The following is an 11,634-nucleotide window of genomic DNA, read 5'->3' on the forward strand; positions in this document are numbered from 1 at the left end:
CTGCTAGAGTTCACTGAGACATCGAGGCTGGATTTTAAATCTGACTCAATGTACTCACTTAAATTTCATCTCAATAAGTATTTATTGAGCAGCATCTCTGGGTTTGCATTCTCCTAGGTACTATAGCAGATATAAGAATAAGATATTCTCGCTGAAACCGGTTTGGCTCAGTGGATAGAGCATCGACTGCGGACTGAAAGGTCCCAGGTTCGATTCCGGTCAAGGGCATGTACCTGGGTTGCGGGCACATCCCCAGAAGGAGATGTGCAGGAGGCAGCTGATCGATGTTTCTAACGCTCTGTCTCTCTCCCTTCCTCTCTGTAAAAAATCAATAAAAATATATTTATTTATTTTTTTATTTTTATTTTATTTTTTTATTTTTTTCCATTTTTTTTATTTTTTATTGCTTAAAGCATTACAAAGGGTATTGCATATGTGTCCTTTTTTTTCCCCGCCCTTGACAATACCCCAGCTTCCCCTACCCCCCAGTGTCTTATGTCCATTGGTTATGCTCATATGCATGCATACAAGTCCTTCAGTTGGTCTCTTACCCCCCTCCCTCCTGCTCCCCAACCCTCCCTGGCCTTCCCGCTGCAGTTTGACAATCTGTGTGAGGCAGCTCTGCCTCTGTATCTATTATTGTTCAAAAGTTTATAATGGTCTCTATTATCCATGAATGAGTGAGATCATGTGGTATTTTTCCTTCATTAAAATATATTTTTTTAAAAAAAAGAATAAGATATTCTCCCTGAATTAAGGAGTTCATTTTTTAGGATAGAGATGGAGTCATATACAAAAAGTTATAACACTGTGTAAAATAACTGAAGATAATAAAGACTAGGTGAATAAAGTTTTTTAGAAACAGAGCAATTCAAGATATATTTTACGTTTATGGGCCGCATTATACTGGCAATAACAACAACAAAACACACCCTTTTTCTTACCACCTCGCTTTACTGATCCCCCTGGGGGAAAATGCACAGTCTTATGACTTAGATTACCCACTTGACAGAATAGATTAAAGTGGATAAGAAAACTAAAGTTGCTCTTTAACAATGAACATGTTAAATCTGACCACGTAGGACAGTAATGAAATGGAGGTAGCTCTCCAATCTTGAGTCCTGATTATAAAGCTATGACTCCGAACAGCCATGCACGCTGTGAATCCCTCATTGCCGCACTGAGGTATAACATGTTTCCAGAATGCAAATGAACGGTATTTGGGGGAAGTTTTCCAGGCCACCCGGGTAGCTGAACTGTATTCCCATTTACTCTGTTCTCAGGAAATAAATGTCTGATAAACTGAACTGAAGTGTGATATAAAAAGTAGGCTTTAATTAAACTGAGGCCCTTACAAAATTAGTGATTCTGCCATCTCTCTGTTTTTTTAAAAATCTTTTTTGTTGAAAGTATTACATATGTCTCCCTTTTTCCCCTATCGACCCTCTCTAGCCCACCCCTGCCCCCTGTCCCAGGCCCTTACTACCCCACTGTTTGCATCCACAGCTTATGCATATATGTATATGAGATCTATGGTGATATCTCCCATTCACCTACCTGCCCCCACCTGCCCTCCCAGATTCCACACTCTGTCCCATGCTTCCATGTCTCTGGATTCACTCTGTTCATCAGTTTATTTTGTTAATTAGATTCTACATATAAGTGAGATCATGTGATCCTTGCCTTTCTCTGACTGACTTATTTCACTTAGCATGATACTCTCCAGGTCCCTCCATGCTGTCTCAAATAGTAAGATTCTTCCGCCTCTTAATCAGCAATGTTCTCTGGCTATTCCATTCCTAACCCCAACTGACACTGATTGCTTGAAACATCAAGTTCATGTAGAAGAGCCCATTACAGTATGCTTTTTCCTATTGGGCTGCAACAAGTTACCACAAACTGAGTAGCTAAGACAACACAAATTTATTATATTATTGTTTTGGAGGATAGAAGTCCAAAATGGGCCTCACTGAGCTCAAGGTGCCAGCAAGGCTGTGTTTCTTTGAGGGGTTCTAGGGGAGAATCCATTGCCTGGCCTTTTCCAGCTTCCAGAAGCTGCTCACATCCCTTGGCTCACGGCCCCTTCCTCCATCTTTAAAACCAGCGTTGTAGCAGCTTCCAATCTCTCTCTGATTCTGATCCTCCACTTCCATCATCACATCCACTCTCAGACTCAGAATCTCGGGCCTCTCTCTAATCAGGACCCTGGAATCCAGGTAATCTCTCTTTCTTAAGATCCTTAACTTAATCTCATCTACAAAGTTCCTTTTGATATATAAGGTAACATATCAAACATGTTTGACTTCTTTCATTATTCTGTCCACCCATTATCCAGTGGAGTGAACATCTCCTGTGTGGAATTCCACCTTTGCAGCAAACTCTGAGTTAGGCGGCTTTGGTACCAGTCACATGTCACAGAGCAGTCTCTACATTGATTCTGTGAAAATGGTGCTTTTAGGAAGTGTGACTGGGTATGTGAGGCTCTATTTACAGCTACATGAGCATGTAGTTCTCTTATTCATATAAAATGTGATTTTTTTCTTAAGAGTATTGCTTTGGTGACACAGACTTAGATTTAGGTCTAGGCTCCACCATCTCCTATCTGTGCCACTTAGAGTAAGCTGCCTTCTTTTTCTGAGCTTTACCATCTCTAACTCAGCTGCATTTTCTACCTCCCTTATACTACACCCCACCACCCCTGAAGTTTCCCTCGGTGAGGTTTGAAGGCTGTCCAGGGTGTCTTAACTTATATAGGGAGAGGCATAATTAAACTTTATAGGCATCATGGAAACAAAGAAGTAGAAAACAAATAAGATCATATAATTTGGGTAGACTTTTTATTTGAAAAGGCTAAGGTTTGATATATTAATTCTCTTCTCTGAAAATATTTTCAATATTTATTTTCTAGAACCCATAAACATATAACAAAAACTATCTAAATACCCTATAAGACACCAAGGTGATGAAATATAATGTACATTATAAAATACTAGAGGCCCGGTGCACGAATTTGTGTACAGGGTGTGGTCTGGCCAGCCTGCCTCAATGGGGGCCAATTAGGGCTGGGCTGGTGGGTTGGGGGGAGGAGCCATGGGTGGTTGGCCAACTGACCCCACCCCCGATCAGGGTGGAGGGGCCAATTGGGGGCGGGGCCAGCCTGGGGGAAGGGCTGCAGGCAGCGGCCCCAGCCCCCGATGGGGGTTGGGGGGGCTGATCAAGGGCAGGGATGGCTGGGGGGAGGGGCCGTGGGCAGTTGTGGGGGGCTTATTGGGGCCCCGATTGGGCCCATTGGCCAACACTGTGCACTTCATAATGACCAGTTGTTCCAGCTATTCTTGTCACTTGGCTTTTATATATATAGATTATGTTTATAAGAGAGGTTTTATTATTAGTCTCCTAGCCCCTCTCTCTCCTTGCCCAGCCCTTGAGATTCTCTGAAACTTTTCCAATCTGCTCTGTGTGCCCTATGATTCTGGGAGTCCAGCTATTTTTTCCTCCTTTTGTTTTTTAAATTAAACTAGGTTCCCAAATGTACTCCCTTTCTTTCCCCTTTTTATTAATATTATATTAAATTTGCTAAAAGCTTAATTAGGAACTTAGTATTATATTAGCAACATAATTTATTGAAGATGATTCAAAATATATATTATTTCTTTGCTTAACACAATATCTTTGGCATCTTATAACATGAAACAGAAAATCATTAGTCCCATCTGTATTAGTAAAAGAGCTTCTTGGAATCTGTGCCCTGATTTCTTCATTCTCTTTTCTCATTCTCTCATTCACATTCCCTCCTTCAGTCATTCTTTCTTTATATAAAAATGTGTCAGTTTGGCTCATTGTAAGCATTTTAAACTTTACAATGTTTATAAAACAAAGTGATAACTTTCCGCCACCTTCTCAACCTTGTGAAGTTCTTATAATCATTCCCAATCATTATTCTCCAGGATTCTTATGAACACCTGCTGGACTTCATGCCATGTCCCAGCATATAAATATGACTTACTGTTTACTGGCCACATAGTAGTCCATTATATGGACATACCACAATGTGTCTCTCTCTAGTTCTTCCTTTACTGTTGCTGCAGAAGGCAGAGTGTTCCCCCTTATTTCGTTTATCATTGTATTATTTAGTGGAGAAGTATCCAAAAGGAATGAAAAGGCAGCCCTACTACACTTTTCTGGAAAAAAAATCTTTTCTCTCTAACTCCCTCACTTCTTGATCTTTGTCTTGGAGGAGTTGGGGAAGTGGTCCAGTAAAGTTGTTATTTAGTTGCTATTGTCAACCAGGGTTAGAGAATTACTAGAGCACCATTTTCCTCTCTTCTGACAGTTCCCCAGTAACGCTGATTAAAACAAGCCAGCCTCACATCAGAACTAGGAGAAGTGAGAGGGAGCCCTGGGCTGACTTCAAAAAAGTATTTTCTGAAAATATAATTGCTTTTATCATACAGGGGTGCAGACAGACAAATAGACACACATACATGTGTATATGTATGCATATATTTATATATTTAAAGCAATTGTATAAATAGGTTCTATTGTCAGATTAGAACATTCAATTTCATTAGTATTTGGCATATTTCATTGATTGACAACTTATATCTGTTAAAGTTGAAGTACCAAGATACCACTGTAATTATGGCATTCTGAACATTGTTCTGAGTGACATCCTCACACAAAAAACATCACCATCTGGAAACCAGAAATGGAACACCATGCTTGTAAGCAATTCTTACCTCTTGGATCTCTTTCTTTCCCTCCCTCCCTTCCTTCCTCCCCCCTGGGATTAGCTAATTCTCATGACCATACCACTTATTTATTGTCTATTCTTAGCCACAACTTTAGATCATTTTTATTTTTGATCTGCACCTATGCACGGAGACTCATACTTAATTCTCCTCTGTCTCTTCTTCAGTGAACTTGTCAGCCCCTTCATCACCAACAGCATTTAATATCATTCTGTTTCAACAGCTGAGGTCTCACCAATTTCACCTGCATTCAACCCAAACCTGTTAGCTTAGTTACAGTCCAAAGATTCTTACCAATAGGAAGAGGGAGAAAGGAAGCTGACTTTCAGTGATCAGGGTGAACATGGAGGTTGCTATGGCACAAAGAAAAGTTCGTAACAAATAACCTTACCTGTCCCAGTTGGTGTAGAGCTCAGGGAACAAGCTAAGTCCATCCCTAAGGAAGCTGATCCTCACAGCCCCCTCCACTGGCCTGCATCCACCTGCAACGGAAGCTCTGCTCCTGAACTGTGCACCTGGACTGCTCCTGAAGGAAACAGTGCAGCATTTGATTAATCTTACATAACATTTTCATAGTCCACGCCCATTTGTCCCAAGGAAAAACCTCCCTTCCCAGTCTTTTTGTATTAGGAAATATTCAAAGCAGGGGACCGAGACTTCCTGCATTCATGGGCCCCACAAGATTTTTGGAGGTCTACCTTGTGCCAGACTCTTGGAGAAACACCTCTCTCCTACAAAGTTTGCAGCCTTTGGGGGTCACAACTAATAATACTCATGGAGGAGTATTGAGGACACAGAGGGAGAGGGGCCTATTATCCAATGGGAATTTGGAAAGGCTTTGCCAAGGGGATAATGCCTGCTATGAGTTTTGAAGCATGAGTAGGACCTTTCCTGATGAATGAGAGTTGAGCTAGGCTTGAGGCTCTGGAGAGGATGCTCAAGGCAGAGAACAGCGTGGACAAAGGCACAAACATGAAACAGAATGTACATTTTGGGAATTGCAAAGTCTGTATGGATGAAACATAGAGTATGTGGAGAGAGAGAGAGAGAGAGAGAGAAAGAGATGAATCTGAAGAGTAGGAAGCCTCATCTGGTGGGCTGACTTATGACTTAGCAAACAGTAATTGGGAATCTGGATACTGTAATGCAGTGGTTCTCAACCTTCCTAATGCTGCGACCCTTTAATATAGTTCCTCATGTTGTGGTGACCCCCAATTTCATTGTTACAAATTGAACATAATTAAAGCCTAGTGATTAATCACAAAACCAATATGTAATTATATATGTGTTTTCCGATGGTCTTAGGCGACCCCTGTGAAAGGGTTGTTCGACCCCCAAAGGGGTCGCGACCCACAGGTTGAGAACCGCTGCTATAATGAGTCCATGGTTTAATGAATGGATTGAGCATATTATTTGTCACTGTGAGAGAGAAGCACTGAAGGGAAGAGTTCAATGTTTAATTCGTTACTCTGTATGCTCAGAGAATGGGTAGTCTGATTGGTCAAATGACCTAGTTTGAATTAGGGCACTGAACACCACCTTCCAAATAATTAGAATAATTAGATTACATTAAATATTAAAGCTGTCATCAGTACACGTGAATATTCCTTTCATATTTCAGAAGGTTTTTTAAGACTTTAGAAAGGCTCAGGACTGTAATTGGCATGGACACCCCTCTATGGGGTCCAAGGTGATTGCCAACCAGGTCTGCGTGGGAGGAGGTGAGCTTAGGGTTCTCCTGTTTTAAAAGTCACTTGCATTTAGAGTAGTTTTACACTTTCATGCTCCATGAAGCGCCCTGAAAGATTGCATTTGGGCCAGTGTAACAAATGAAGAACTGCACTAAGAATGTTATACAAACAATCAGGATAAACCACCCTTCCCCATGTGACCTAGCAAACATATGGTCTTGTGGTTGAAACTTGGCAAGTTCATTGTCACCAGAACCCTGGAAGGAAGGTGGAATGAATTGGTAATTTAATCCCTAGGTCAGACCTCTGTATGTAATATTTCCCTGTTCCCACAGAACTGGCAAACCCTTAAAATAATAAGTGCACTCTATTGTTAACATTTCTCCCGCCACTGAAATCACATTAAGGATTCCAATTTGCTCCATTAGTATTGGGTTTACAGCTTCAGTTAGTGTTTTAACAGCCATTCTTTTACTTTGTTTCTAAAGACCTGTTGGATACCCAAAGCAAGTAAGTCCCCCTCCCCCAATTACATTTAACACATCAGAAGCAAAGACTCAGAAAGGTGACTTGCTTTGTCCAAGCTCACAGGACCATACTACAATGCATGCTCCAGTCTCCAAGTCTGAATACTCTGGTTGCGAAATTATACTGCCTTGAGGACATCTTCTTGAAAGGGAGTTGTCCACAGTCAGTAAACTGTACTGCTGAGATGGTCTCCAGGAATTCCTGACCATTTCCCATAGTGCTCAAGTGATTTTAGATGGCCCACTGTCCATCTTCCCTAGCTTTCGCCAATGTCCTGGCCAGGTCATCACCTAATAAAAATGGGCTTGTTTCCTTCCACCTTGACCTTGACCTCTCTTTCACTGGTTTCCACAGGTTCTGTCTCCTGCTGCTACTTGGACTCTCTCTGCCCAGTATCCTAAAGTTTCACATCTCTCTTAAATGGCCTGTCTGTTTGCAATTTATTTCTTTCATCATATTGATTTTTTTATTGGTCCCAGGAAGAATATGGTTTGCAGATGATGAAACAAGCAACGTTTCAATCCTATGTTTGATGCAGCCCCCTGCTCCGCATCTCAGATTCCGGTGACCTGTCAGAGAAGATGAGTCACTGGGGCGTTTAGACATAAACCTAACTGCCCCCAAGAACAAGGGTAGGGTACAGGACTCCTCCATTTCACACCAGAACCAAGATGGACATTCTGGGACAGGTCAGTCCAAAAGGGTAATTACCCAAGGTAGACGGGGTGAATGGCATAAGTCAAGAGAAAATCAAGACCATATCTATGAGCATAATGCAGCATGTCAAGTCTAAGGATCAATGAGTTTTCAACAGTAATACAGTAATTCCTGAGCAATGTGGGGTCCAGGATGGTGGTAGAAATGAGATTTGCTTCTCTAAGACCCAGGAAGGGATGGAAAGGAGATATTTAAGCAGGAAGGAATAGCTTGCATTTGGTTTGGGGATTAGTTATAGGGTGCGGGCATGACTAAAGAGGGGTAAAATCTTAACCAAATACATAGATCTATGAATAGTCATCTGCAGGACCAAGACAGAAAGCAGAAAAAAAGGAAGTGCTAGAGAGAGGAGACCTTAAGGGGTGTGAAAACACTTAATGGAGCTGTTACTAATGGAGCAAATTGGAATCATTAATGTGTTTTCAGTGGCAGGAGAAACGTTAACAGTAGAGTGCACTTGCTATTTCAAGGTTGGCCAGTTCTGTGGGAACAGGGACATATCAAGGATAGGTATCTGTAAATCCTGACTGCATACCTGAATCTGGTACTTTACTTTTCAATTGCCGATGAATCACTGGGCTCAAGTTCATTGGCTAATTTATACTTCAGGGCTGAAAACAAGTGCTGTAACTATTAGAACCACTGTCTCTCCCCCCCTCCACCTCCACCACTATCACCACCCTGCCAAAGGGAGTTTTGCTTACTCCGAGTTTATAGGTGAGTTAATCACACCAGTTACTCACAGTCTAATTTCCATCCTCTGCAGCCAAGTGTTTTAGGCCACTGGCCAGACATTGTGGTGAGAGAATGGCACAGGTGGAATTCGGCTAGGAAGCTGTCATTCCATCACAGTGAGGTAGGGAGCAGCTCTGCCTGCTGCCAGAATGCATTATATTTCCACCAGAGAAAGAAAAAAAATTGCTAGTCTGATTAGATAAAGAGACTATCCCTCTGTTTTCCTTATCATAGGAGTTTACTTGTGAAACTTTTCCCAGAAGCAACAGTATTTCCTGCTCTCCTTTCCAGCTCCCACCAAAATGGAATGCATCTACAACCTTCACATAGAGTAGGGATGGTGAGTGAAACATTTCTTTACCACTTAAGAATCATAGAGCACTCTGCAAACATCCTCTTGGTCTGTTGAAAGAGCAGCAATGGCCGTCAACAGTTCCTAGCTGGATGGTATTGAGACATTCCTGAACTCCCTTCTCCCTTCTAGTAGTTTTAGGAAGACAAGTGTTGACAACTTGGCCCTTTTCATGGAGGCAGAGCTGGGACACAGCTGACTATGAAGACAGAGTCTGCAGTATTAGGGGAACGAGGCTTTCTGACTTCCAGTCCCAGGAAATAGGACCCCCTAGTATCTCTCCCTCTACACCCCCCAGATTTCTTCCAGGATGATGGTCATGGGAACCTCAGTTCTCCCCACAACACATAACCTAATTTATAACCATCTCTCCCAATGTACTACATTGTGAAGCTGGGATGTCACTGTACCGGGTGCACATGTTCTGCATCACACTAGTCCAGCCATGTCCAAACTTCTCTTCCTTTAACCACCTCAAGCCCAGACCAAAGGGACCACACTTCTTTAATCAGTGATCAAGACAAAATTATACTTCTGTGCGAAATGAGGCAGCATGTTTAACATGAAGAAGGTGCTGGAAATATCTAGTAAATACAGTCACCACACGTACCTTCCTGTTGGCTTTCTATATTTTCAGAAAATATGTACTAAATATCTACTATCTTCCTTAGTCTATATTAGAAGATACATAAATGCAAAAGATGAGCATTTAGAGCCAGTCATAGGCAAAAAGAGTGGCTTTTTTTCTGCTTTGGGAGTCTCAGTACCCATCTTACCAAGTCCTAACAAAGGGGCCCTGAAGCAGGACCTAAACTGCAATTCAAGCCCAACTTAAAATCGTCTTCTTCACTATATGAATCACTAAACATGATGGTTCTGTGAAGCGGTACTTCCAGAACTTTCCATGGCAGGGATGGGTCAGCATTGTAAGAGCAGAGGGATGTAAGAGCAGTTTATGAGTCAAACACATTCTTCTGTTTTGAAAAACTCAGTGGAAGTATTCACGTTAGGCGTGTGAGCTATTGAGCAGCCCACCAAGACCACAGTGCAAAGCTGATGGGCACCCAAGCCAAGGGAGGGAGCAAAGCCCCCCAGACTCCTCACCTGAGCTCAGCGGAGCAACCCTCATTGGCACTGTCAGGCCCCAAGGGCCTGGGACCCACCCTGCAGGCAGCTCCATGGCAAAGGCTTGGAGAAGAGCCAGGAGCCAGGGCCTGGACTTCTGGGAAGCCACTCTAGTCCTCAAGAAACTGGTTTTTCAACTTAAGCAAAGAACAATGAATATTTTGAATAAGTTTGCTCAAGGCAGGCCAAGGAGGAGGCGGAGATGGGGCTTGGGAATACCTATTTCCCTCATTACTGCAGGCTCGCCCTCTGTGGGCAGGGAAGGGAAGTTTATGAGATGCGTGGCAGGTGACTGAACACATACCCAATTTGGCAAATGTTCTCTGTTTCTCTCATTCTCTATGGGAAACGTTTGGCTTAGTTCTGAGTCAAATTTCCCCTGAGGTTGGTAAAATAGTTTACATTTCTTACAAAAGTAATTTGCTCTGGAGGGTGAGACACCACTTGGCAAGAAGAGCTATAAAGAAAAATTCCGCCCAGCCGGCATGGCTCAGTGGTTGAGCATCGAACTAGAACCAGGAGGTCATGGTTCGATTCCGGGTCAGGGCACATGCCCAGGTTGTAGGCTCAATCCCTAGAGGGATGTGTGTAGGAGGTAGCCAATCAATGATTCTCTCTCATCATTGATGTTTCTAGCTCTCTCTCCTCCCTTCCTCTCTGAAAATACAATATAGATATTTTTTAAAAAATAAAAAATTCCAATCTTCTCCAAATTTCACAACTGATTTTTCCTTAAGCTAGCGATGTGGCATTGTCTTCAACACCTACCACGTCTTAGACAAAAACAGTCATCTTCCAAAGTCTTCCCACATTTAGCCCTGAAACTGAAAGACAAAATTCCAAAACTCAACCTGATGTATTTGAAAATTTTTCTTTCATATACTGGCACTTTCATAGATTAACCTTTTGTTATTAAATTCTAGCATGTCTGCATTTGTCCAAGGATCAAGACCCTGAAGCCTGTACCACTGCTTCTTTAGAATTTTTGATACTACCTATATGAGTTAACATATAATTTATTTCTGTACATTTTACAGACATTAAGTTTTAGATGCTCAGCTTGTAAGGATGTAAATGTGACATATATTTTATACACCTATATTAATTATATTGTTCACATCTTCATATAATCTATAATCTTGCTTATAAATATACTAGAGGCCCAGTGCACAAAATTTATGCACGGTATGGGTGGGTCCCTCAGCCCAGCCTGCACCCTCTCCAATCTGGGATTCCTTGGGGGATGTCTGACTGCTGATTTAGGCCCGATCCCTGTGGGACCGCTGGCTCCTAACAGCTCACCTGCCTGCCTGCCTGCCTGCCTGCTCACCCCTAACCGCCTCTGCCTGCTGGCCTGATCTTGCCCCTAACTGCTTGCTCCCCTGCACCTGCCTGATCTTGCCCCTAACTGCTTGCTCCCCTGCCGGCCTGATTGTCCCTAACCGCCTCTGCCTCAGGCCCCGCCACCATGGCTTTGTCCGGAAGAAAGTCAGATGTCCAGAAGATGTCTGGTTGACCCAGTCTAATTAGCATATTACCCTTTTATTAGTATATATATATATATATATATATATATATATATATATATATATCAACATATCTATCTAGCATTTGTTCTGACAAAGAATTGTTAAATAGGTCAGCATGTACTCAAATCACTCCTTTTATATGACTTCTTCATTCTTGAGCTCTTGAGCTCCTAATTTTGCTTCAATTCTTGATTAATTGGAATGGA

Source organism: Myotis lucifugus, unplaced genomic scaffold (genome assembly GCF_000147115.1).
Source record: "Myotis lucifugus unplaced genomic scaffold, Myoluc2.0 scaffold_52, whole genome shotgun sequence".
NCBI classification, from domain to species: Eukaryota; Metazoa; Chordata; class Mammalia; order Chiroptera; family Vespertilionidae; genus Myotis; species Myotis lucifugus.